The sequence below is a fragment of the Petaurus breviceps genome, unplaced genomic scaffold (assembly GCF_028583685.1).
Source record: "Petaurus breviceps papuanus isolate PSGF00001 unplaced genomic scaffold, PetGlider_PUasm1.0 140, whole genome shotgun sequence".
Lineage (NCBI taxonomy): Eukaryota > Metazoa > Chordata > Mammalia > Diprotodontia > Petauridae > Petaurus > Petaurus breviceps.
The window spans coordinates 25806141-25828955 of NW_027185698.1; the positions used below are offsets into that span (position 1 = coordinate 25806141).

General features: G+C 40.1%; 1 protein-coding gene across 7 annotated transcripts in view; it reads left to right on the forward strand.

The window, feature by feature from the left end:
* LDB2 (LIM domain binding 2) overlaps positions 1 to 22815 on the forward strand; it is a 412576-nt gene that overhangs the window by 318824 nt on the left and 70937 nt on the right. The gene's annotated exons all lie outside the window — the stretch shown is intronic.

Genomic DNA, 22815 nt, shown 5'->3' on the forward strand with positions numbered 1-22815 from the left:
TTTCCTTGTCTGTGTGACTCCCTGAATTAATTATTCAAAGGATAGAAATGTTCCCATTTCATAAAATGTTTTGGCACTCTCTCCTTTTTGTTTTCTCTGGTTTCTAATTCACTGTTACTGATTCCACTGAAGTTTGATTTCAATCCAGAAATCTCCCCCACTCTCCCTGTTCCCTTCCCCCTGTTCAGAGTCAGCCTTCCCTCTAGGGAAAAGCTGTGTTTATAAGCTCCTGAATAAACTCAGCACTAAGTACCATGATGTCGCACCTCTAATGCAAACGCTCCCAAAGCTTTTCAAGACCCTCCTTACAATGTCTGACCTGTATTGTGGCACAGTGTAAAATCTGATTTTGCATTAGAAGTGGGGGGAAAGTAGAGTTTTAATGCAAAATACATAGCCAGGGCCTCAAAATCTGGTTTGAAAGGGTGTCATATATCTTACTGGTCTAGAGTATGGAATTACAGTTGTAGTGTTACAAATCCATAGAGCTATGATTTCAGTCTTAAAGCTGGCATTGTCTTCCAAAATCAAAAGGGGCCCCCAAATTCTACAGCCAGCCAAGTTCCGCATTCCTCCGTCTTTGGGAACTTAAGTCTTAATTCTTCATTCTACAACACTTTATTGCCCTGGGTAATTTTTCCCCTAAAACTACAAGTTTACTTGAATTGCTTTTTGACCCTTGTCATACAGTTAAAGTTTGTACATTTATTTTTATACTTTATCAGCATTCCCCTCTGTGGGTCTATGTTAGACACACGAAAAGGCTTGTTCTTTGAATTTCTCATTTAAAATAAGAAATATGGGACTTGATTCTTTTCTTCTGGGCACAACGGGATGCCTCCTTCAGCTTTCCTCTCACCCAAATGTTTGGCCACTGCCAAACACAGTCCCAACAGTCGGGGGCGGGGGAGGGGGGGATCGGCAATCCACCACCTGAAGCTCCCAGCTGGGTATGTGGTGCCAGGGCACTTGGCAGTCTACACACTCCTAGCTCCCTGCCCTTCCCAGCACACATGAGAAAGAAAGCCCATGGCAGAGGAGCAGGGAGCCTGACAAGTCTACCCTGGAAAAGGTGTGACAGCGGAGCATGTTCTCTGTCTATCTGTCCTTGTTCTTTGTGTTCAGAGATGACCCTGCCGATGTGTTCAGGAGGGCTGGGAAGGCTGATGCATGGCCAATGACGCCTGGCCAGTGATGCAGGAAGTTAAAATACAGGCAGTTTGGAATGAGGGTCTGCAAAAGCATTGCATAAACAGGATTCGGCACTTACTGGCATGCTGGTGGCATTTTAATTTGATCGAGAATCATAGGAAAATTATTCTAAGGACCAAAAGAAGATTCTCTCTAGGCAGTTTGTTTTAAAGACTTTTCCATAGGTATTTGCATAGAAGGTAAGACTCATGTGTCACCAGCTAATACCAGACAGGAAACTATAGGGCTGTTATTCATTTATTCAATTAACAATTTTTAACTCCCTACTTTGTACAGAATGTTATGGTGCACTCAAAATTTCACAAAGAATGGTAGCTGTCCTTAAGAAGCTCATAGTCTAACAGGGAGAGAAAAACACAGAGTCTCATGAAGAGGCCAAGATGATTATGAGGAAACCTCTACATTGCCCTTGGGGCCAGGGACATCAGTTCCACAGTTCCCCACAGAGGAGAAAATTGTTTAAGATTTTCTTAAAAGAACTTTGGAAATATAAAATGCATGTAAATAATAAATATAAAAAATACATAAATATGAAATAAAATAATTCATAACATGAGTTATACTCTGCATCTCAGCTTTGACAAACATGGGCAGAGTCAGAGTAGAAAGATCATGAACACCACGGCCTTCAGTTCTTTTCAAGTCAGCAAACCCGGAGTAGAGGCATACTCTGAAGCATTGTGAACAAAGTGTTGGGCTAGAAACTACAGGGCTATGGCAGTGGATAAGGTGTGAGTTCTGCCCTCAAGGGGCTTACACTTACACTTCAGTGGGGAAAATAAGACAAACCCATGGATAAGTTATCTATAGAATGGTAGTTATGTGGAGAGACAGTGTGGTAAGTATGGCAAGTAAGAAAACTGACCTCAGAGCCAGAGAGACCAGTCCTGTCTGGGACTATAGACTATGGGAAGCTGGGCAGGTCACCGTCATGGCCTCTTTAAAAGTGCAAGTTTCAGAGAAGGCATTTATAGGTCCAGTGAAATCACACATCCAATCCGTTTCTTTATGGTAAGTGCATATGGAAGGTCCAAACAAAACATTATAAGAGATTAAAAGATAGTGGTCATTGAAAGCTAATGAAAGTTAGAGAAGGCCGCATAGAGAAGGTAGCTGGCTTTCTGGGCTTGCTCCCTTTCCCCCTGTACCTGCACCCTCCCCTCCTCCCTGCTTCATTTACCCTTTTAGGCTTAGCGGCTCAGTCCACTTTCAGGGCCAGCTGGGATGTATGATCAAGTAGCTGGGCCAGAAGGGAGGCCAAGCTTCCCAGAACGACTTCCTGATTCTTCTCTCATTGTTCCTTGGAGGCCCTTCACTCAGTGGCTAAACTAGCCTGTCTAAATGCCGGCCTACAGTCCTGGAGATGACATTAGTCATGAGACTGGTCCTGATCTAATGTGCTGAAGGGCAAGAGTCAAAAGTCAGTTTCTTTAGCTTTCAGCATGAATATGCAGGCTTGAATAGTCCAAATAGGTCTACAAGTCATGTGAGAGGACTAAATCATAACCATTTTGAGGAGGGCATTGTCAATATTGTTCAAATAAAGAGCCAATTAGGGTCTTAAATAGCAGCTTTCGGTGTTAGGATGAGAGAGGGTCCAGACAGGTATGCTATAGGCAATCAATTCAGAGTCTCACAAGCTCATGGAAAAATGTTCAAATCAATGCTTCACTTCATGGGAAGACTGGATAAAGATTTCTGAATACACCAGACTACTGAATTTTGAACCAACTGCATCTTTCATAGGATATAATTAAGTACTACTGAGAATAAACAATTGCTGTAATCTCACTCTGTCAAAACAAATACTTTGCTTTCTGAGGAATCCCAAGTCACAGTAAAATCTGCTGTCAGGTTCTCTGCAGAGTTGACAGAACCAGGTTTCTGGCATTCAGGGAAAGACTTCTCTGGAGGGTAAATCTGAGCCGCGTATAATGTCCTGGCTTTGAATCAGTAAGATGGACTTAAGCTTGTATGACTGAGTAGAGCTATTTCAGAAGGAGTCCCATTTTTCCTTTCCCCTCACCTGATGCTTTTGAAGGGACAGTAGAAACAATCTGTTGTCATTCAATTTGGTTCTATCAAATTGCCTGTTATACCCTACTGCCTTGAAGTATAACAGGGTTGGCAGGCCATTGTGTTCAGACATGCAAATGCTTCCAACAGGCATAGGAAGCTTGCTTGGTGCTTGCTTGGTTCAGCAGCTTGAGGTCATCAAGAGGAGGGGAATCTCACTTCCTGAAAGTGAGATCTCACTTCATCTGGTGGGTGACCCGCTGACCTTCATGAAGTTTTCCTGTTCACTAATTAAGCCTTCCTAGTAGTTTTTAATTCAGCATCTGGTTGAGGTCCTTCCATGTCTTCCAAGCAGAGTTTTCTACCATTATTATTACCAGTACTAACTCTTAAAAGTGGGCATTCAGGGAAATGTCTTTTGGCACTTCTATTTCCAGGCAGTTATGGAATTTGGGATGACAACAGTCTCCAATTAGTGTGCTCCCCCCTAGGTAAGGGCTTGAATGTGACAGTGCCTAGAGGCAGTGGAGGGAGCAGGGGAGCATTGGCCTACCCCTTGCCTGAGTTTCTGCAAGTCAATAGCACTGTTCTAAGGGTCCATGGGATGGAGAGAGTACCTGCCCATGCTGAGGTTTTGTTAGGAGAACCGAATCATGCATCTGAAAGAAAAAAGTTGAGAAGTTTAATATGCATTTGGATAATGAGGTCTATGAAGCCCATCTCAGCTTCCATTCCACCATTTTCTTTTCTCACACTCCACGTGATCCTGTTTTAATTTGAACTAATGATAGCATTACAGTGTCTGAGTTACAGGTTTACACTGATGATCTGATGGTTCAGAGTTCCAAAGTATAAGCTGTCTGCACCATACATTTCTACCCTGAATTATAATTCACTCTACACTTGAATCTGTTGGGAGAGAACACTGGAATTGGAATGGGAGGCCCTCTATCCAAGTTCCAGCTTTGGTACTTATTAGCTAATGTCAAGTTGGATATTACTTGGGCAATCTGGACCTCACTCTTCCTATCTGTAAAATGAAACGATTGGACTAAATGGTCTTTTCATTTTTCTTTCAGCCTTATATCCTGGGATGGTATATGTGTATCTCTATGATAGCTCCATAATCATTCCGTATATGTCAACCTTGCTTTTACCCGCACCCCAGAACTCTGCTTCCTCTGCTAAAAAAAAAAAAGTGTGAGCAGCCTAAGGAACATAAGGGCAGGGACTATCATAAGATTTAAAAAAATCCAAATCCAAAGCTAGAATAGAGAGCAGAGCTCATCCTGAGCCAATCCTCTCATTTTATAAATGAGGAAATGGAGGTCCAGGCCAAAGACATGCAGTGATTAAGTGACTGCCCAGCATCACACAGCTTCTAAGTGAGCCCAGATATGCTAACTCCAAAGTCAGTGCTCTCTCTAATGCACCATTCTATGCTTTTATATTTTTCCACATAGCTGGTACAATGCATTATTCAGTAGAAAGAGCATGAGAACAGAAGTCTGAGTTCTGGGCCCAGCCATACCACATGCTTGCTAGGAGACCTTGGACAAGTCATTTAACCTCTGGTTTCAATTCAATAAGCCTGTATTAACTAGGTGCAAGGTTCTAGGAATATAAAGCTAGCTATAAAACAGATGTTGCTCATAAGGACCTCATGCCTTAATGTGGCATAGTTAACACCACACTGGATTTTGAGTCGGAGGACCTAGATTTGGTGAATTCCAGCTCTTCTGCACACTTACTGTCACTGTGAATTTGAGAAAGTCATTCCCCCCACACCCCTTTAGGGCTTTAGTTTCCTCATCTGTAAAATGAGGCAGTTGGTCTGGATGCTAGGAAGTCAATGATGCTAGGATCCTAATGGAGAAAAGACATATACACTAATAACTAGGAACCGAGAGAGTAAGCTAGAGCAAGGGAGATGCGGGAGCTAAGTGCTGTGGGAAACTTGAGGGAAGAAATGGCTTTCCCCTGGGGGGTGGGGGTGGGGAATGCAGCCCTGGTCAAGGGCATGGAGAAGGTGTTATGTGAGTGGAGTCTGGAAGAAAGGGAGGAGCTTCCACAGCTAGAGATGGGGAGAGGATAAGCTAAAGGGACACTGCAGGCAGGCAGCCATCCTTAAACACGCCAGCTGAATGCCCCATGCATGTGACAAAGGGACAGCACAGCTAATCCTAGTGCATTTCAATGGCCTCTCTCACTGCTGTGACTTTCTTGTGTTCTCTTAGCACGTTACATCCTATAATCCACAGTGCAGACTCCTTCCTTAGCCCTTCACAAATGGCTCTATCCTCCCTCTCCATCCCAGCCATTCCTCACACCCTTCCCATTCTGACCAAATCAGACCTCTCCCTGTGCCCCAACCTCACTCTTTCTCACCTCTCTGCATTCACTAAGGCTTAGAACACATTCTTGCTCCCATATCTCTTCCTACTGAAATCCTTCACTTCCTGAAAGGCCCGTTTTAGGTTCCCCTTCAACATATAGCCTTGCCTTAAAATGATCTCTCTCTACACGTTTTCTTAGAGCAATCTTTCCAGAGCTCTCCTTTACCCCTATCACATCGTAACTGGTATCCTACTTATTTGTGTCTGTGGAACCCATCTGTGGCCCAGTGGATCGAGCACTGGACCTGGGGTCCGAAAGACCAGATTTCAAATCCAGTGTCAGACCCCTCCTAGTTCTGTGACCCTGGGCAATTCACTCACCCAATGTTTGCCTCACTTTCCTCATCTATAAAATGGGGATCATAATAGCACCTACCTCCCAAGATTGTTGTGAGGATCAAATCAGATAGTAATTGTGAAGTGTTTAGCGAGGTACTAGCAATTGTAGTAAGCGCTATGTGAATGTTAGCTATGATGGTTGCTATTATTACTATTACTATCCTACTATAAGATGGTAAGTACCTTGAGGGCAGACCCTGTATTATACTTTATATACTCAAAGCTACTACAATACCATATACCTATTAATTAATGAGTGCTCAATTAGAATCAAACTGAATCAATTTGATTTGCTCTTACTACTTCTCCCCCGAATATTTACATTTTAATTGAGGACAAGTGAGAGAAGCATCCAAATGTACATTGAGAGTGATGAAAATGTTTATACTATAGCACCAGAGTTGGAGAGATGTTTGAAGCGGTAGAATTCTTCTACGGTCTCTCATATTACCCTGCCTCCTTCACCTGGGGGCCATTTCCAGTCCTCATGATCAGGGCTAGGGAACCTTCAACCTTGAGGCCAGATATCCACACTTCATGGAACAAATCCCCTTAATAAAAGGATTTGTTCTATAAAACTTGGATTCAGTCAAAAGGCTGCACCCAAGGACCTAGAGGGCCACATGTGGCCTCGAGGCTGCAGGCTCCCCACCCCATCTTGCCGCTGGATCCAGATCGCTCTGGAGGAGAAAGTGAGGCTGGTGACTTTGCACAGTCTTCCCTCACTTAAATCCAATTTACTGTAAGTCATGGCATCACCTCCCTGATGTTGTGGTCCTCTTCCAGAAGGATGGATAAAGAACATTAAGACCCAGTCCTGGGCCTTAATACAGCTAATTAGAACAAAGTTTGCAATGCATCTTTTTTTTTCCTTTTCATTTCTATCTTGCCATTTCATCATGCTAGCACCAGGAGAGCCCTTGGAAGGTAGAACATGGAATGTCAGAGAAACGAGGGTCCTCATTCCTTAGAATGTTAGAGCTATGCAGGAGCAGAACTGAGGTTCTCAAATAGCATGGGCAGATTGAGTTTTACTAAGTGTGCCAAATTACCCTTCCCGTAGCATGTCTGGGTCTCCCAGGAATGATATGAAACGCGCATTTGCAATCATGTGCACATGTTTCAGTGTCCCAACTCCCACTCATCGTTTCCAACTTCAACATTCAGTGCACTTCCCTCATGGCAAAGAATAATACTGTGCCTGCCGTGAGCAAAGAAGCTTGAGAGGCATTGCCTTAGAATATAGAATGGAGGGCTGTAAAGAACCTTAAGACGGAATGTCAGGGCTGGAAGGACTCTCAGAGACATCCAGATTAGCCTCAGTCTACAGGGAGAGAGAGTGACTCCCTCCCCCTCCCCCATTTCATATTCCATGACTAATTCGAGACAAAAAGATGGAGTTTTCAGTCCAATGACCTTTCCCTTGGTCCACCTTCTCTTCCATTGTTCCTAGACTGGGTTGTCTTTCTCCTTTGTCTCTACCAGCTTTGCACATTGTAGGCTCCTAATACACATGTTACATAGAATTGAATCGAATATCATTGAGGGCTGTTTCTCCAAGGGCACAGCTTGAAAGTATCCTTGTTCCTTTCTCCCTGGGCTCTGTTTGAATGTGGAGCTCATGATGAGAGTTCACATTAGCCAATATACTTAGAAGTCCATTTGCTTCTTTTCTAATTATTTTCTTTGGTTATTTTGAAATGAAAGCTTCGTCTTACTCAGTGTGTTTAAATTGTTCTGTGAAAAGCATCTCTAAGTGCAGTCATTTAAGTTTTGAACTCAGTATCTGAAACTCTTTTGCTTGAGTGTTTACTGTGGGCTGCAATTCACATTTGTATATATGGGGTTTTTTAATAATAAGCTTTTAAATTTGAAAAAGAAAATGAATTCTACTTTTTTTTTCTTTTATACGTTATAAAATAAAGAAGGACATTAAAAAAATCCAACTAACTCAAGTATAAAATTCAACTATGGACAAACTTTGTCTTTATTTCCTACCTTTCTCTCAATGGGCTTTTTTATTTGTTGTTCAGTCATTTCAGTCATGTCTGACTCTTCATGACCACATTGGAGTTTTCTTGGCAAAGATACTCCAGTGCTTTGCCTTTTCCTTCTCTAGCTCACTTTACAGATGAAAAAACTGAGGCAAACAGAGTTAATGGACTTGCTTAGGGACACACCGCTAAGTAAATGTCTGAGGCTAGATTTGAACTCAGAAGGATGAGTCTTTCTGACTCCAAGCCCTACTGTACCACCTAGCTACTGTACTACAGTATTTTTAAATAGAGCAGCAAGATAGCACAGTGGATAGAGTGCAGGGACTGGAGTCAGGAAGACCTGACTTCCAATCCATAATTAAACACTTATTGTCTCATCAACTGATAGGAGGCAGCAGGCTTCAATGAAAAGTGCTCTGGTTTTAGAGTCAGCAGACCCAGGCTCAACTTTTACCTCTGGCGTTTAGTACCACATGACCTTGAACTAATCACCTAACTTTCCTAAGTCTCAGTCTCCTCATTTGTAAAATGACGGGATTCCACTACCTGGCCTTCCAGGTCCTTTCTGGCTCCAGACCCATGAGACTATTATTCTCATGTGAGAGGGCTTCGAGCTCCCCTATTATCCAAGTTACCCTATTCTGCAGTTAGCATATCCACGAGTTGCCTAAGATCTCACCTGATGCCTTTTCCAGTAAGTCATTACCTAAATAGAGCTCTGCTAGGGGTTTTACTAAGAAATCTGACTACAGGTCAGATACTGAGTAGCTCATACACCGGCAGCACTGCCAAGTCTGCAAGGTGATGTTTCTCACAGTCTCATGGGATAGGCCATGAAAATTGTTATGCTTGACCTTACATATGAAGAAACTGAGGCTCAGAGTGATTTGCCAAAATCACACAGCTACTGGGTGACAGAAGCAAAACACTGGCATTCTCATCACTGTCCCTCACCTTCTCTGCTTTTCTCTGTGGTCTACTCCTTCCCTTTTCCCCACATGTCCATCAGGCTTCCCTTCGGGACTTCTTTTCCCCTACAAAGCAGACTTTATAGTTCATTTAACCTGATTTCAAACATACAAATGTTGATCAGCATACAGCACGTGCATAGCGTGAAGAGGGTTGGAGATAGAGTGGAAAAAAAAATGAAAGTCTAAATTCTCACTACAGCCTTGATACTAACTTTGTGATCTTGTCACTCCAAGCCCTGTCCTTACCTGTAAAATGGGTATAACAACATCTACACAAACTCCCTCAATAAGCTGTTGTGAAGGTGATCACCTAGTAGCCAGGGCTCTGGACTTGGAATTTAAAGAACATAGGTTCAAATCTCAATGCAGATACTTAGTAGTATGTCCCTGGTCAAGCCATTTAATCTCAGCTGAGCTTTACTTTCCTTATCTTCAAGAATAATAATAATTATTACAATAGCTAGTATTTACATAGTATGTTCCAAGTACTATGCTAAAAGCTCTACATATATTACCTCATTTTATCCTCACAATCCTGGGAGGTACATGTAATTAATATTTCCATTTTACATCTGAAGAAACTGAGGCAAAGGGTAGGTGACTTGCCCAGGATCACAGCTAGTAAGTGTCCGAGGCCAGATTTTAACCCAGGTTTTCCTTGACATCAGACCCAGCACTATATCTACTGTGCCACCTAAGCTGCCTCCAAATGGGGGAGGGGGATGGATTTAATAACCTTTCAAGGCCTTTCCAGCTCTAAATCTAGGATCTTATGAAATGGAATAACAGAGAGACATGCCAAAGTGCTGGAGCAGTATATACAATTTTCTATAATTTTTAAAATTCTCAAATTGATATGAAAAAGAGCATTTCTATACATACACCAGAACATAAAGCTAAAATTCTCTAACAAACATTTGAACTTTACACTCCTTGCTTTTTAAAAGTATAAAAGAAATTCTACACTTTGTTTTCAAAATTAGTCTGTGCTTCCTTTTGAACTTACTTCCTCATGTTTTCTTCTGTGTACTTTCAAAAATGTTTCAATGACCCTCTTTTGACATCACCATTGCTAATCTTCCTCTTCTCTAACAATATTCCTTCAATGAAAACCAAAATGAAGAAAGGAAAGAAGGAGGGAAGGAAGGAAGGAAGGAAGGAAGGAAGGAAGGAAGGAAGGAAGGAAGGAAGGAAGGAAGGAAGGAAGGCTGTTGTAATAGATATATAATATGGTCAAGTAAAATGAGTCCACCCAATGACAATATCTAAAAATATCTCTTTCCAACACTCTGTCACCTCACCATCAGACTGTGGATAACATGCCTCATAATCAGTCCTCTGGAAATATGGTTGGTAATTGTTTTGATTAGAGTTCTTTAATCTGTCAAAGTTGTTTTTCTTGATAGTGTTTTATCCTTCTATAAATGTTCCCTTGGTTCTGCTCATTTCATTCTGCATCAGTTCATGCTACCCAGGATTCTCTGAAGCGATCTTTTTCATCATTTCTTAAGACACAATAATATTTCATTCCATCCATATATCACAATTGGCTCACTCATTTCCCAATTGTGTAAGAGACAATCTAAGGTACTCCAACAGATTCTAGTTCTTCACCCCCACCCCTTTCACTCGTCCCCTCAGGATAAAGAAGTTTGCAGCTCTCCCTTCCTGGGTGCTCTCTCCCTTTTAATGCCCCACCATCCCAATTTGTTTCAATGTTATGTGTTTGTACACTAAACCCTTTGTGTGCATGCATGTGTTCAGCTTTCCTTGTCTCTTTCAGATGAGAGGGAGATATATCCATCCTCCATATTGCACCCCAATTATGAAAAAGAGCCAGTTCTATACCCGTCTTCCTCCTGTCCACACATATAACTCTTGTCTGTCTCCTTTTAAGACCTTCAGATCAGAACCAATTCACTCCCAGGACTTCTATTTTTCTTATTTAACTCCCTCAATACACTTTCAAGACATAAAGCTTACTACTTTCTCATCTAAGATATTTATTCTTCCAATTCATCAAGAGCGTTAATTTCATTTTTTTTTTAATCCCTTGCTTCATTTCTTCTAGGTATTCATGTAGTCCTTGTGGAAAATCCATTTTCTCCTTTGAGTCTCTGCTTGCAGATGTTACAGAATTACTCTCTCTTTTTGGAAGAATTTCTAGATTGGTAATTTTTTTTTAATATACTGCTTGGTGTTTCCTTTGATTGACTCATCTCTCCAAACCCTTTTTGGGTGAGATAGTCAACCCTGATTAGTGTCATCTGTAGTTACTTGGGTTTCTGCACTGACTTCTTCCCAAAGTTAGAATCCCCTTGATTGTTGAGGTTCAGAGTGAAGAATCTGAAGCTAGAAGGATCTCAATGGGCCCTATCTGGTATTTCTTAACACAGTGAAACACATCCTGAAATACCCTGGGCCTGGGGTACTCTTGCTCCAACTTTTTCCAGCTCCTCCATGTTCTCCACCATTAGGCATTCTCAAGGCCACCCTACACTCCTGCTCCCTCTGGAAGCTGAACCTAGTAGGCTATATATGTCCCATCTCCATTTGCATGGGATCTGGCTTTGCTGGCAGTCCCCATTCATATTACCTTTGGGCTTTTCGGTGATTTTTATGGGGCAATTCTGGGAGGAAAGCAATCAATTATAGTTTCTCATTTGATTTCTTGATTGTTATTCAGGTTTTGTTGGAGTAGGTGTGAGGGAGCTGAGCAGGTTACCACAGGCAGGCCTAGTATTTACTATTATCATAAGTAGCTTCATATACCTGAAGAAATTGGGCCTCCAGCTTCCACCCAGTATGTACTTCTTTAAGGACCTGACTGAGATAAACAATGAACACCACATATCCAGGTCATGTGTTTGGGGACCTTCATTTCTCCCCATAAGCAAATGCTCTAACAATAATAAACTCTGAGCTCCCAAAGGGAGGGAAGACTTTCCCTTTCTATGACCAACTTTTATTACTAGTCTCATCCTAGATTCTGAATCACTAAGACAAAGTAGACCTTCTTCATATTTAGTCCCCCTTCCTCTACCTCCATTATTTTGGAAATGCCGTGGAGATATATTTCTCTCCATGAGAATCTCTTCCTGTTCAGTTAGGACAATAAACTTCCCTCCTCATGGGGCTATAATCTATGTGTTTTTATTTTGTGTTACCTGATGTCTTTGTTTTTTGTTTTTTTTCCACCAACACAATACATGTTCTCATCCATGATAGTAATAATAAGTTATGTTTATATAGTACTTTATGGTACTAAGAACAGGCTACAGGTCAGGAATTCAGGTAGGCAAGCCTCAGGGGAAAGCAAGGCCAAAGGTGAGGATAGGAAAAAGCTGTAAAAGCCAGCTAGACAGGTAAGTCAAGTTCAGGGTGCTGGGAAACAAAGTATTGTGGGTCAAAAACAAGGGCTTCTGATTCTCTGGGACAAGTCACTATCTTTGAGCTTCATCTTCCATATTTATAAAATAGATAACACAAGGTAACCTCTAAGACCCTTTCCAGCTCCAAAAAATCTATGTTCTGTGGTCTTGTTCCTATAGTAAGACCCTACCCCCAGCTCTCCTCTACCCCTTTCCATAGGGTCATGCCCACCCTGTTAATACCAGCTCCCATGTCTCCCTCTGGCACTTTTAGTTTACAGAATGTTTTCTTCATAAATACCCTATGAGGTAGACAATGAAAGTATTAGAATTCCCATTTTACAGATGAAGAAACTAAGACTCATAGAAGTTAAGTGACTTAACCACATAGTCAGAGCTGGGATTTGTATTCAAACCTTTCTTACTCCAGAACTCAATTCTCTTTCTACTGCAAGCTACTGCTAATAGGCAGCTAATTAATATGGTGGGTAGAGTGCTGGGCCTGGAGTCATGAAGATCTGAGTTCAAATCCTGTCTTAGGTACTTACTAGCTATGTGATTCTGGGCAAGTCACAACCTCCTTCTGCCTCAGTTTCCTCAACTGTATAATAAGGATAACAAAAGCACCTACCTCCCAGGTGTTGTGAAAATCAAATGGAATATTTGTGAAGCATTTAGCACAGTACCTGGAACATAGTACATCACACACATATACACACACACAGAGGTATATATGTGTATGTGTATATATACACATACACATATATACTTATATCCATTTATATATATATATATATATATATAATTTGCCATCTGTGTATAGTATATGTATATAAATATATGCATTTGTATTTTGTAGATTTAATTAACCCCTCAAACTCCAGCCTTCCTTGGGATATGAAAATCATCACATTAAGCTCCCAAATGCCCTGTGAGGAAGGCAGAGCATATATTTAGTCACAGCTAAGAGAGTGAAATTGAAAGACAACAGGTCTTTCTGAAATTTGGAAAATATAGGGTTCAAATTCTTGGCACTTTGTGACCCTAGATTAAGCCCTCCCTGAGCCTCAGTTTCCTCATCTGTAAAACTGAAATAATATTTTTACTACCTACCTTTTCAGGGTGACAGGGAAGACAATGGTTTGTAAACTATAGAAAGTACCCACCATTTAACTGTGTTGTTCCTGTTTTATACCTGAGGAAATGGAAGCTGATGGGCTAAGTGACAAACTTTTGTGATTATTAAGTAGATGTTAGTATCAAGACCACAACCTACTTCTTCTGGTTCTAAGTTCACACATACTGTGTTTTCTCTCCAAGAGAGGAGAGAGGAAACTGTAGGTGTTTCATGGTTAAAAAGAAAAAAAAAAAGAATCAGCATTTCAGCAGCAGCAACTTTGGAGACAAGCAGATATCAATTTTAGAGTCATGGAGGCTTCTAAAATGCCTGGCTTTAAAAGTACAAATAGGTCCTGGATTAAAGAAAGTAATTTCCAAGTCTCAGACACTAGAAAAAGAGAAAGAATTTGTTATTTAACAAGATGCTGAAAATCAAGAGAAATGATAGGGTGGGGAATAGCTAGGCCAGGAAGAAAGATGAAGGATTGAAGAGTTAAGTGCAGAATGGAGCCTAAGGTTAAATCAGCTTTGGAAATAGCTTTGCCTACTTGTCTAGAGTGAGGAAAAGATTAAAATGGGAGGTGGAGGTGGGAAATGGTTATTCTCATTCATTTTACTACTGCTATATATAAGGAAAGAATCTTGAATTTAAATATAAAAAGTGGGCTGGCGATTTTTTGTTTATTTTCAAGGCTCTCTTATACTTAGTAGTGTGTGTGTGTGTGTGTGTGTGTGTGTGTGTGTGCGCGCGCGCGCGCGCGCGCGCGCATTCGCGCGCCCATGTCCGTCTGTGTCTGTGTATTGTTCTCTGATACCTTAGTCCCAATTTGAATGTAGATCCTTTGATATCAGAGATAGTGTCTTAGAGTTCATTGTTTATCTAATAGTGACAAACCAGAGTGGTATGGACAGACTGTTAATAGCAAAATTGTGATATAAAATATCTCTGCTTTGTATAGAATTTTACATTTTACTAAAGAGCTTTCATAGAGATTTTCTCACCTGAATCCCAGAACAACCTTGGAAGTTAGGTAGGAGAGGCATTAGTATGTCCCTTTTATAAGTATGGAAACTGAGGCATAGAGAGGTTATATTATTTTCCCAAGGGCACTTAATAGGGAAGGAAGGAAGAGCAGGGAAGGAGGAAAGGAAGGAGGGAAGGAGAGAGAGAGGGAGAAACTAGTGCTCCAAAAAGAAATGGCTGCTAGGATATGTGTACTACTATAATGACTAGGAGAAAGGCTGAATATAAAATATAAACTTCTATGCCAAAAATACCAAAGGAAAAGAGAATGTCAGAAACATCATTACTTTCGCAAGAAAAATTGACTATCTAAATATATACAACTGTCCAGTTATTGTGATTCAGTCAGCTGGTTTATTTTATGTATGTGTTTACATTTTACTGGTACATTGTAAAGCATTGACATTAATTCAGCATATACCATCCTACTTTCCCTCATCCCATGCTGAACTCTCTTGTAATAAAAAAGTACAGTAAAGCAAGATAAATTTACACATTCACCCTATCAGACATTATATGCCTCATTTCCCAATCAACTGATTTATTTGGACTGATTCAGAGACATCAGCCCAAGAGTATCTTTAGAAACATCACTATAAGGCTCACTTGATCAGATTTTGAAAGTATCCAGCACTCAAATGAGGTGGATCAACTAGAATTAGAATAAAGTAATCAGGTCCAAATAAGAGCTCCATAATTATCTTCATAAAGGCAATCCTGGGATTGTAAACAAGTCAACTGTAAGGCTAAAAAACAATTGAAGAGCTGGTGGAGCTTGCATTCTCCTGAAGGTGGCTAGACAACAGGAAGGTGGTTGGAAACCTTGACTAGATGTGGATATTTTTGTTTTTATTGGGTTAGGATGAAGCCTATGTCTACAGCAGAACAAGGTAAAACTGGCAAAGAGATTGAGGGATAATGATGACAACTAGAGATTGGTGCTGAGGGCTTAACCTCCACAGAGGGCATACATTTGGCAGGTTTGAGGAAATCTGACACATATAAAAGAGTAAAAAGCAATTGAAAGTGAAATTGTTAATAAAAATTAAATATAGTTCAGGCTCACCATGTCATTCCTTAATAAGGTATAAAGATATTTGCTGAAGAAATTGCTTTAGGAGTGTCAAAGGTGTACAGTCAGTGACTTCTTAGAAAGTTTGAAATTTTAAAATGGAACCAATTCTTTAATTTAAATCTTATGAGTATTGCCCTTGAAAAGTGGAATGGTATTTGAAGGATGTTAAGTACAAGAATGGTGGTTTGCATTTGTATATAACAATCCTGTGTGATGGTTGTACTGTTAAGCAGAAAAAAGGCTATTCCTGGCTACGCCATAATATATAACTGGCTTTGTCTCGTCTTTCTGTGGATCCCTAGGGCATTGAGGCTGGATTTGAACTCAGGTCTTCCTGACTGCAGGGCCAGTGCTCTATCCCCTGAGCTACCTAACTTCCTCCTACAAGCACACATTAGGATCTTATTAAATTATTGATTGTAGACCTCCACTGTGTGGTCATTAAAATTCCAATGGGGCCACCAGAGCCAGAGTTTCTTCACTTGGAACTCATGAACACACACACATGCACACATGTGTGTATGTATATATACACATATACATGTGTGTATGCATATACTTATATAATAGCTGTATTTCAACAAAATTTGCATACTTTCTAATCTTTTGTATTTTTTTTTGCTTTTTTTGGGGAGGGCAATTGGGGTTAAGTGACTTGCCCAAGGTCACACAGCTGGGTTTTTGTTTTTTTGTTGTTGTTGTTAAGTGTCTGAGGCTGGATTTGAACTCAGGTCCTCCTGACTCCAGGGCTGGTGCTGTATTCACTGCACCACATAGCCGCCCCAAATCCTTTGTATTTTTAATGAATTTATAAACAATACATGTATATTAGACATACTCCAATGTCCAGTGGCACTAGCATGTAAGCTCATACATTTATTAAAATTATGGAATTCTTTGATGAAGGAAATCATTCTGTCTCTACATATTCTAAGTGAAGGGAATATTTGAAAGCACTCATTATACATGATAATTTTGCTACATAGGTAGTAAAGGCCCAAAGGCATATTTGGTTCAACTCAACATTTTTTAGCAGTGATGTAGACATAGGTCATGTTTATTAGATTAGTCAATGGCAGAATGCCAGAATGGATGAATATTTCCTTAGATCTGAGGTCAGGATATAAAAACACCTCAACAACCTGTATCCGTGGGGCAGATCTGGAATCATCACATTTTGGAGCTGAAAGGGACCTTGGAGACCATCTAGTCCAACCTTCTTGATTTACAGATGAAGAAACTGAGACCAAGAGATGCAATAAATTAGTAACAAATTCAAAGTTTAATTCAGTTCACCAAATATTTAAGTTCCTACTGCAAGCAGATAGCTGCATTAGACTGTATCAAATACAAAGATGAAAAAGGAACATGCATTCTAGGGGTTAGGTGACCAAAAGAGAAAAGAAAGAAAACATTATTAGACATTTGAGAAGGGATAGGAAATGTCTATGTTGGGAGGAGCAGAGAAGTCTTTATGGACAGCTTGGCCCTTGAGTTGGGCTTTGAAGAAAGGGAAATCTCAATAGGCAATAATAGGGTGTAAGGGTGGCAATTTCCACCCCATCCCAATTAATGACATCACTGAAGGCTCAGACTTCTCAAATGAATTGAATAATCAAAAATATAAACTAATTGGAGACAAGTATTGAGAGGAATAAAGTGCTTTAATCGTTGGATAAAGATAGATGATGCCACAAAGGAAATCCCTTGTGAGGGACTAAATTATCCTTTAAATAATTTTAAATAATCATTTTATTAAGGTGATTTGCTCTGTGAAGTTTGGATTCAGTCAAAGGGTAGCACTTGAGGACCTAGAGGGCTACATGGGAACTCAGGATCATAGGTTCCCCACCCCTGAGCTAAAAGAATCACACATCTCTAAGTCTATGTTTATATCATGAGCAAATTCAGAATCCTAGAATCCAGTAGGTAGGTCAGTCTCATGCCAGGGGAACCTTCAACCAAGGCCCTGAGATCAGATCAATTTGGGAGGAGAGAGGAGTGTTTCTTCAAAAAGCCATGTAATTTCATGGACAGAAATTCAACCTTTGGGGCAACTAGATGGCACAGTGAATAGAGCAACGGTCCTGGAGTCAGGAGGACCTGAGTTCAAATCCAGCCTCAGACACGCAGCACTTACTAGCCAGATGACCTTGGCCAAGTCACTTTAGTCCCAATTGTCCTGCCTTCCCCCCTCCAAAAAGCAGGAAAAAAAAGAAAGTCAGCCTTTGACTCACATACAGACTACACAACCTTCTAAAGGCCCCCAGAAAATTCTCCAAGGTTCTGAATTAAGTTTAAGTTGCTGAGCTCCATCAAAGGAAGGTTTCTATTCCTCACATCAGGGCAAGCACAGTTCTAGAAATACCACCCTTCCCAGTCCCTCAAAAAGGATTCTTAATTTTTATAAGAAAGCCTTCCAGTGGAATGGGAGCTCTTTGAGAACATGAATCTTTTGTTTGGTTTGGGTATTTGGGGGGGGGGGCAGTGCTTTAAAAACATAACAGACTTCTGTCCTTTCATGCTAGAGTTCCTAATCTTTTTTTGGTTTGTATCATGGACCCCTTTGGCAGTCTGGTGAAGCCTGTGGGCCCATTGTCAGAATAACGTTTCTTTTTTTTTTAAAGCAATCCGGGTTAAGTAACTTGCTCAAGGTTACACCACCAGTTATTTCAGGGTGTGGTGCTAAGTATCTGAGCCCGGATTTGATCCCCAGGTCATCCCGACACTGGAGCCAGTGCTCTTACTCACTGAGCCACCTGGCCGCCCCTAAGCAATTGGGGTTAAGTAACTTGCTCAAGGTTACACAGCCAAGTGTTTCTAGGTGGGTGCTAAGTGTCTGAGCCTGGATTCAATCCCCAGGTCATCCCGACACTGGAGCTGGTGCTCTTACTCGCTGTGCTACCTGACCACCCTGGGAATAATGCTTTTAAATACATGAAATAGAATATATAGGATTACAGAGGAAACTGATTATATTGATACAAATACAAAATTAAAAAAAAATATTACAGCTCCCAAATTCAGAATTCCCACTTCAATGGATAAAAATGTCAAAACTGAATATGTGAGCTGAAAGAAAGAATATTGCCTTAAACTGATTTTCCATTCAAGCTACAAGGAGGAACCCCCAAACCTCATAAATTAATTTGGTTTCTAAGAGTAACAAGTACACAGTGAATAGAATATTGGGCCTGGAGTTTGGAAGACTTGAGTTCAAATTTGACTTTAGAAAACTGCTAGTTGCGTGACCCTGTGCAAGTCACTTAACATCCAGCTGCCTCAGTTTCTTCATCTGTAAAACAGAGAGAAAAAAACTTCCCAGGGTTGTTGTACAGATAAAATGAGAAAATATTTGTAAAGCATGCTATCTTCACTATCACCATCCTTATTAATAAAAGAACCCCCTTTGGGCAGCTAGGTGGCGCAGTGAATAGAGCACCGGCCCTGAAGTTAGGAGGACCTGGGTTCCGATCCGGCCTCAGACACTTAATACAAAAACTAGCCATGTGACTTTGGGCAAGTCACTTAACCCCAATTGCCCTCCAAAAAGAAAAAAAAATAATTAAAAAAAATAAAAGAACCCCCACCTAAGGCTTCCTTCTTCTGCTTCTATGGGCTATTTCCCTTGTGGCCACCTCCAATCAGTATTTTCATTTTTGTTTTTGTATCCATAGTGCCTAACACAGAGACTGGAATTTAGTATGTGGTTAACAAATCTTGTTGAATTTAATTGAATTTATTTTAACTACAAATGGTTTACTCATTTTTTAAGGGAGTAAACTAAGTACACTCAGTTCAGCTTTTGACTTTCCAGGTCTTTTGCCCTGTGCAAACATATTATTTCTAAATAATGTTTTCCCATGGCCTTGGGCCACGTCTAGATGGAAATGACAATGTGTCCAAATGACCAACAAGAATATTTATTCCATGATTTTACACTGCAAAAGCACATTTGACTTTCCATTAAGTTTTGATCATCTGATGGAAGAGAAATTTAGGAACCTAAGGTGTGATAATAGGAAATTCTACCCATTTTCTTCACTCCTTAAATGAATTTCATAGGGGGAGGTAGGATCACTAGCAAGATCACTAAGCATATTTTGCCTCTTTTCTGCAAAGCAAAAAAAAAAGTCACCTACTAGCCTAATGTTCAAGCTTCCTAACTACCACTATAAAGGAGAGTCACTGTATGTGTATGTAAATATGTAAATATTGATGATCTCTTTAAATAAAAGTGACTAGTTATTTATGAACATTTAAATGGATAATTTAAAAAAAAATCGGGGGACTATATAATTTTCTTGGAGGCTTACATATGAATATAAGTGTAACTGACATCTTTGGAGGATTTATACAAGATGAGATTGCCCAGTAGGAAGATCTGAATTTGAAGGCCTTTTGAAAACCCACAAGTGAATGAAGGAAAAAGCATTTATTTTGGGCCAAGCATTGTGCTAAGTTCTGGATGTACAATTAAAAATTGGTAACAGTCTCTGACTTCAAGGATCTTAGATTCTAACAGGAAGAAGCAGAAGAGTCATGGACGAGGGCAATTTGGGGTTCAAAATTTATAAGAAGGGTGAGTGGAACCATATGGGAGTAGACTGACGCACCCTTTCCAGGAACAATGACAGAGCTAATCATAATACAGTTCAGGAATTTCTAATCCCACTCCCTTGCCCAAATCTTCCCTAATTCTCAATCAAAATTAAAATTTGGCCAGGTCCCCCACCAAACTGATTCTAAGCACCATCCTGAAAATAAATGTCCATAGAATCACCTTTAACATAATTAATGACAGATGACAAGAAAGTAATGGTTTCAAGAAGGGAAGCTGAAAGTAAAATTGATGAAGATGGACAGATGGGAAGTTCATTTCTTAAGCCCTTCTTACGTACCAGGTGCTGTGTTAAGCAAAAGGGTTATCAGTATAGTCCTTGCCCTAAAAAGCTGAGGGAAACATAAAGGAGAACTAGGAAAGAAGGAAGGGATGTGAGCACCGAGCTACACAGTGAAGAGGCCAGAAAGTGACCTGGATGCTGGGTTCTGGCAAGTAAAATTGGAAAGCTGCCGTCATCGAGCCCAGAGACCCAGTGGCAACGTCCTAGGTCCTGAATGGGAAAGGGCTAAGGAAGATGGCCCAAGTGTAGGAAATATCAAGGAAGGTATGATTGGAGTCATTCAGAAGAAACCACAGTACATATAATTGTTGATAATTTACTACATTTATGGATTTAAGGAGGTGCTATCTACTTTGTCACTAAATATGTAATTCTCCATAGCATTGGGATAACAAATGATTATCTTTTAAACAGAAGTGATGCTATTTTAAAACATCCGAGTGATGGTGGGTGAAACAGTAATCACTACTTCAAAAGAAATCTTAGTACTACTGAGGTATATGCTGAGATTGTTTCCAAACCAATGGGAATCCTGTGTTTTCCAAATAAGCAAATTAACGTTTTAGAGAAACAGAATACACTTGGGTAGGTAAAATGTAAAAAAAAAATTTAGAACTATCAGTGACCCCCTAAAAAGTGTTATCTAAGGGGAAATAAATTGTAGCTGAGAACATTGAAGAACATTAAGGAAAGGCTGCTTTGAGGTGAAATGCAAAGAAAAAGAGAAATATATTATTTCTTCATTTTAGCACTGACTTGAAGTACCGAGTGTAAAATGAATAGAATCTTATTGAAAAGGGGGGAAAAAAGCATCAGCAGACTGATTCTATGGAGTAGATTGGATTTTTTTTTTTTAAACTAGGGCAATTTGTAATGTTTATAAGACATTTGTATGGGGGTATTTCCCCAGAAAAACATTTTCGGAACAAGAATATGAAAAAAAAGTGCACTTTGGAATACTTTGGAAATAAATGAACTATACAGGTATTCTCCAACGTACAGAAGAGGTGGGCTCCAAGGTCTGTGAGCTCAAGGGGCAGGGAATATCTTTTGTTTTTCTTTGTTTCCCAAGTGCTTAGCACCATACCCAACACATAGTAGGTGCTTAATAAATGTTGACTGAATGATATAAAAATCAACTGTTTGAAACTTTGAACACATGTTTGAAACTAGGAACCACATTTTAAATGACTGTCAGGTTGCCATTGCACACAAGGAGATTGCACATCCATTAGTGAGGCAGTGTTGACCAATGGAAGGATAATTTAATTTGGAGTCAGGGTATCTAGCTGGAATCTTGACTCGACCATTTACACCTTCATGATCTCTGAGCTTCCATTTCCTTGCCTGTAAAACAAGGAAGTCAGACCATATGACTTTGTAAACTTCATTCTAGTTTAAAATTGATGATCCTTGCATGATGTTTAATTCTTGAAAAAGCAGTTCAAGGAAAGCATATTCTCATATTCTCAATTCTCATATTTACACCAAATCTTCTCTAGGCTGAATGTCCATAGTCCTTTCAACTTATTCTCATATGACATGATCTGGATACATTTTTCATTCCTGGTTTACTCCCATGGACACTCTTCAGCTTATGAATATCTTTTTTATGAAGTGACACCTGGAATAGAACCCAGTATATGCTGGGTGACCTGTCTTGGGCAGACTATAATAGTATCTCCTATTGCCTCTCAGAGCTAGAATCTACAATCAGCTTAAGATTTAAATAACGTTTTTGGCAACTGTCACACTGTTGGCTTACATTGAACTTGTATTCCATTAAAAACTCCAGATCTTTTTCAGGGAAACTTTTGTCTAGCTATTTGTGAGGTTGATTTTTGGAACTCAGATATACGACTTTGCATTTACCCTTATCAAAAATGTTATCAAATTAGCTTTGATAAAATATTCTCAAATGTCAAGACCTTTTTGGATTCTGGCTTCAATTCATCAATGGTCTATGATCTCTTCAAGTGGGAATTACCACCATCAGTACAGATCATGGACTTCTCATTCTTGAGTTCTCATCATGCCTGATTTTTGTCCATGTTCTTCAATAAGGCCAAATGTATGAAACAATCCTATAGGCACGAGGCATCCCTCTAGGTCTTTTCCCCAGTGGCAGCTAGGTGATACAGTGGATAGAGTGCTAACTAGAAAGATGAGGTCAATTCCTGACCCAAACACTTAGAGAAATTGAAGAAGTCACTTAACCTCTGTCTACCTCAGTTTCCTGGACTATAAAACAGAGATAATAATAACAGCATCTACCTCCCAGGGATCTTGTGAGGACCAAATGAGATATGACTTACAAACTGCTTAGCATAGTGCCTGGTACCTGAGAGACACTTAATTCCTGTTTCCTTCCTTCTATTCCATCGGAAGTTG